General features: G+C 54.2%; 1 long non-coding RNA gene across 1 annotated transcript; it reads right to left on the reverse strand.

Moving 5' to 3' along the window:
* Nucleotides 1-4263: 4263 nt before the first annotated feature.
* On the reverse strand, nucleotides 4264-5278 carry LOC306803775. Its single transcript, XR_013774691.1, has 3 exons — nucleotides 5114-5278; nucleotides 4831-4943; nucleotides 4264-4377 (listed from the first exon to the last, which is right to left on the reverse strand). It is a non-coding gene; the product is annotated as an uncharacterized lncRNA (long non-coding RNA).
* Between the last annotated feature and the right edge of the window lie 536 nt (nucleotides 5279-5814).

The raw sequence follows: 5814 nt of genomic DNA on the forward strand, positions 1-5814 counted from the left end.
CCAAAGTCCTCTGAAAAACCTGCAGTCCCTGGGAGCATAAGGAGCCCTCCAGGGCCATTCCTGACCAAGGACTCATCCCAGCAGATCCCTGAGGCCACTGGGATGTGGGGGGGATGCTGAGGGCAGGACAAGGGGTGTATGTGCTGGGGCTGTGCCAGGAGGCTCCAGTGCCTCAGGACAAGGTGTCTCCTCAAAGCCCTTGGTGGCACAGACCCTGCTGTGCCCCAGGGCACCACGACCTCCTTCTCCCCACATGTCACCACTACCTCCAATTTCCTGCTCTGACTGGTGCGTGGGGACACTTTCTCACTTTTGTTCCTCAGTCAGACCCATAAGAGGTATCGGAGACTTTGACATTTCTGACTTTTTTTTATTATTTTGTCACTATAATTATTAATTGTATCCACTTTTTATGTATAAGGAGAACATGGGCTTGTGCGAACATGAACAGACTTGTTACTGCTTGCTAGGACTGTAACCTGAGAACACGTTTGAGCCTTGTCCAGACCTGGTGGAGGCTTGTAGCCACTGTTGCTTGAGTGCTAGCCAACATGTCTGGGTTTGCTCAGAGTTGTACCCCAGCACAGTAGACATGTCACAGCCCAACCAGAAACTGCCTATAAAAAGTGCAGTGACCGGGTGTAGGATGGATGTGTTGGTGGAGGGTGGACTCCCCGCATCCCCAGCACTGCTTGCTCGTTCCTTATCAACGAATTAATAAATTGCCTTATTGATTGACTTACCTGATTGTGGTGAGTAATTTATAACACTCCAGAACTGTAACTTTGGGTGGTCAGTCTCTCTCATGGGAGCCTCCTAAAGGGCCTTCAGCCACTCCCCAGCCCTGGGCAGCACCAGCATCCCCTTTGCAGGGCCCAGCAGGGCTCTCCTGAGCTGCCCTTGCCCAGCTGCAGACAGACCCCGCCCCAGGCAGGGCCCTGCAGACAGGCAGGTTTGTGTGGGACAGGTGAGGGCACACAGGGTGGGATGGGCTCTGTGAGCCTGGCAAGGCTCTCAGGAGGGAAATGTCCAGGCCCAGGGAGATGCTCAGGGAAGGAGAGGGGGCTGAACAAGCAATGCTGGGGGCAGGAGGGCACTGTTGGTGTGTGGGAGGTGCCATGCACAGCTGGGTACAGGAACACTGCCCTGAGTGCCCGGCTGTCTTTGCCCTGCCCTCCCAGGCACAGCACCACAAACTCTTCTCTTGTTCCTGCCCTCCTCTGGTACTGTCATTGTAAACTGCTGCTCTCAGGGAGGCTCTGGGATTGCAGCACTGAGTCAGGCACTGTCCTTGGGATTCCTGCCAGGTAGGAGTGTCCATGGGAATGGAGTGTCCAAGCTTCCCTGTGACCTGTGGGGCTGAGGGCAAAGTAGTCCATGGGAAAGGGGAATGAGCTGAGCCCCCTCCCTGAGATCCCATCATGGACACACCTGGGAGTCTCCTTGCTGTGTTCTTCCTAGCTGTGAGCTGCCCTCCTGGATACAAATGTGTGCCAGAGCCTCTTGGAGTTCCCTGAATGTCCCACAGGGAAGTGCAGAGATGCCACAGCTGAGGAAATGCTGTTAGGTTTGCCAAGGGAACCGTGAGTGTTCTTGCAGAGAGGGGTACTGAGACTTGCTCAGACCTTTAGAGAAGGTGAGACATTTAGGGATCCCTCTGCTGTGGGCAGGGTCTGGTTCATCTCAGGGTTACACAGGAGTGTGATTGTGCTCCGATTCCAGCCAAAGATGCAAAACCAGGGTAGCTAGGAACTCATCCAGTCCCTCACCTTCCCTAAGCCACAGGGAATCCTTTGCTTCTCACATCTCTCAGTGGCAAACTCTCAGTGCAGCAGAAATGCTGGGGATTTCTGACATCAGAGAAACAGGAATGATGTGTGGGTAGGAAAAAGTTCCCTAAATCTCCTCCCTGGCACCAAGGTCCTTTGGATTTGAGAGTGCAGATGCTACCAAGCTTTTTTGCATTAGGAGCAATTTCACTGACAAATCCTGAATGTCCAGACTTGTCCCTCTGCCAAATGGCCCCAAATCCAGGGCAGCGGGGCAGGGATGGCTCCTTGAGAGCTCCCATGCACAGGCCTAGCTGCTCCTGGCACACTCAGACAGCACAACTGGAGCTCAGTCAGGGACCTGGATGAAGGTTTTCCCAGAGCAGGAACAAGGGTGGGTGGGTCACAGCGTGACAATCTATAGAGAATGGTCCAGGTTTGGCTCAAAGCAGCCTCAGCTGACATGTCACTGTTCTTTATCCATGAACAGGTACCCATGTCCAGAGACAGCAAATGTCCAACAGCAGCTCCATCAGCCACTTCCTCCTGCTGCCATTGGCAGACATGATGCAGCTGCAGCTCCTGCACTTCTGCCTCTTCCTGGGCATCTCCCTAGCTGCCCTCCTGGCCAACAGCCTCATCATCAACGCCATAGCCTGCAGCCACCACCTGCACACCCCCATGTTCTTCTTCTTGCTCAACCTGGCCCTCAGCGACCTGGGCTGCATCTGCACCACTGTCCCCAAAGCCATGCACAATTACCTCTGGGACACCAGGAACACCTCCTATGCAGGATGTGCTGCTCAGCTCTCTTTCTATCCTTCATCTCAGGAGAGTATTTCGTCCTGACCATCATGTGCTACGACCGCTATGTGTCCATCTGCAAACCCCTGCACTATGGGACCCTCCTGGGCAGCAGAGCTTGTGCCCACATGGCAGCAGCTGCCTGGGCCAGTGGCTTTCTCACTGCTCTGCTGCACACAGTCAATACATTTTCCCTGCCCCTATGCCTGGGCAATGCCCTGGGCCAGTTCTTCTGTGAAATCCCACACATCCTCAAGCTCTCCTATTCCAAATCCCACCTCAGGAAATATGGGCTCATTGCTGTTTGTGCCTGTTTAGAACTTGGTTGTTTTGTGTTTATTGTTATCTCCTATGTGCAGATCTTCAGGGCAGTGCTGAGGATCCCCTCTGAGCAGGGACGGCACAAAGCCTTTTCCACCTGCCTCCCTCACCTGGCTGTGGTGAGTACTTCAGGGAGTGAAGGCAAGGTCAGATGTTTGTGTTTTGTGTTAGTGGTCAGTGGCCATGGAAGTGACAAATGCCCTCCAAGTCACCTGCCTGGGACTCTGAAACTGTGATGGCTCTGGTGGCAGGAAATCAGAGCCTGCCAGGAGAGCACAGAGGATCTGCAGGGACAGCCCATCCCATCAGTGAATGGAGCCCTGAAGCAAAGTCCTGTCCAGTGTGGGGTCACCCAGAGACCAAGGACTGAATGTCTGCTGTGACCCAGGACAGCTCTGCAGCCCCAGGGACACAGCAAGCACAGGGAAGAGAGTCTGAGCACTGACTGCTTTGAGCTTTAGGGACCTTCCCCAGGAGAATCCAGGGCAGCCCCAAGGGCAACTGGCAGCCCTGGAACAAGGCAGGCTCCTCTGAGCCCCTCCACAGTCCCAGCAGAGCCTGTGTGGGAGGGGGTCAGTGCAGGGAGCACCATCAGCTGCTTCTGTGTCCCAGACTGAGCAGCAGAGCCCAGCAGAGGCAGCCCAGGGCCCTGGGCAGCACAGCCCCCGTGCTCTGCAGAGCAGCAGCCCCAGCTCGGACTCTGGGAGCAGGGCAGGGGCTGCAGCAGTGGCCGCTCAGGCCAGCACAGACGTGTTGCCCTTGCACAGACTCTGTGGGCAGCTGGCATGTGCCAGAAGCAGAGCAGGAGCCCCTGGGATCCAGAGAAGCCCTGGAAAGAGACTGCCCTGTCCCTGGGGCAGCAGCAGCTGCCTGAGGAACCCTGGGGCCAACTCTGCTGCTGTGCTGGGCAGCGGGGCTGGCCCGGGGGCTGCAGGAGCTGCCCAGGCTGAGCATCTGCTGAGCATTCCAGACACAGAGTGGCTGTTCCTGACCTGCAGTGCCTCCAGTTGCTGCTGCAGGAGGTAACCATGACTATGTCACCTGCACTGTTGGACTGGGGCAGGGACAGGGCGAGGAAAAGAAGGAACCCTAGGTAATGTAAGTCTCTGCAGTGTCAGAATGGTCCCCATGGTTCCATGGAGCCCCACAGTCTCACAATGGTCTCCTCGTCACACCAGGCCCCACAGTGTCACAAGGCATCTTTGGTTCTATGGGGCCCACAATATCTGCTTTGCCAATGGGCAAGGTCAGCACCAAAGACACGGACACCAACTTAAGCAACAGAGTAATTTCTATAACTCAAAAGTGCAAAAATTAAAAAAAAAAAAAAAAGCTGGCTGGGCACAAGTAGGGCAGAACAGCAAACAGGGAGCCTGCGAGTCTCTTCCAGAGACTGCTCTGCCTGAACAACTCAGCCAGCGGGAAGGAGCTGCTCCACACGGGAACCAGGAATAGAAGACACTCCTATTTTATGGCATGTTTTCTGTTTTAAGCAAAACAAATGGGAAAAAAAAAAAAAAGAAAAGAAAAAACTTCTATAAAATGTGAAAGATAAAAAAAAAAAACCCCAAGTTTGCAGTGAAAAATCTTCTGTAACTTTTAATTCAGTTTAATAACTGATCTTTCGCAGCAGAAAACTCAGTTATTTAATTTGTAAATGAGTTGATGGCATTGATCCATTTTACTGGCCTCAGTAACCCTTTTTAAAAAGATTTTGAGGTTTGTTTCCAATATTGTTATTTTAAATTGTGGTGGAATTGGAGTGAAGCAAGAAGAAATTGTTTTGTGCCCTGCCAGCTCCTGGCAAGACTGGCAATCTAAACTCTGTCACTGCCCAAATCCTTTAGGAGATGTTCTTCCTTCTCACCCTGTGAAAGAGCTGCACATTCCCTTTGAAACTGTCAGGGGCTTCTTAAAGACAGAAAGTCACACTTACAGCTTTTTGCTTGGTTTGGGAGTGCAGAAGGGCAATTCTCCTTCCATCAGCTCCAGGCTGCACAGCCTTAGGAACACGACCCGCTCACCAGTTTTTGATCACTCCTGGCACTTCTAGAGGAGGAAGAAAGTGCAACTGCACAATTCCAGCCAAAAAGGAATGAAGAGGGGACATCCTGTGGAAATCCAGAGGTTCAGCTGGCACCATGGAGAGTGTGGGTTCTTGCCCATTGGGTGTGTGTCCCTAACAGCAAACCCCTGGCCTGCAGGAGCGTCTCACTCACCTGCAAAGCAGAAAGCTCAGGCGGTGCGCTTGGAACTGGCTCGTCTGGTGCAAAGCTGTCAGAGCAATGTGAGGGCAGAGTCCTGTGCCCAGGGCTGAGCCCAGCAGAGCCCTGGCACAGCCCAGAGATGCCTCAGCATCTGCAGAGCCCAGCTGCAAGGAGAGAAACCAGGACCCACCTGTCAGCCGAAGGCTCCTGTCCCCCTTGTCCTGACCCTGCAGTGCCCAGGCCGTGCTAGCTGTGCCCAGAGCTGGGCACAAACCTCCCAGTCATTGCTGCCCCTGGCAGCAGAGCAGGAGGGCAGCACATGTGCCCAGCCTGCAGCCACCATGGCACACCCAGCCCCTCAGCAGCTGCCCAGAGCCAAAAAGCAGCTTGGCAGCCTACTGAAGACTTTGTGGCATCCACCCCAGTAAAAGGGGGAACCTTTGGTGCCCGGCCAGGCTGTGCCATGCCCAGATCTGGCAGCTTCCCCCTGGCTGTGAACTCACTGGCAAATGGGGCGCAGAGCGTGTCTGTGAAGAAGGTGCCAGAATCAAAGTCCATCATCTTCAGCTGGCCAGGTTGAGGAAGAGATTGTTGTCCTTGAGGTTGTCCTTGGTGCCTCCAGCAGCAGTCCCACCTGGTACAGCTTCTCCAGGGACTCCTTCTCTTGTCCTGGGGGCCAGATCAGGCTGTCAGTGTTCTGCCCAGAGCCCCAG

This window comes from Erithacus rubecula, assembly GCF_903797595.1.
Source record: "Erithacus rubecula genome assembly, chromosome: 6".
Classification (NCBI taxonomy): Eukaryota; Metazoa; Chordata; class Aves; order Passeriformes; family Muscicapidae; genus Erithacus; species Erithacus rubecula.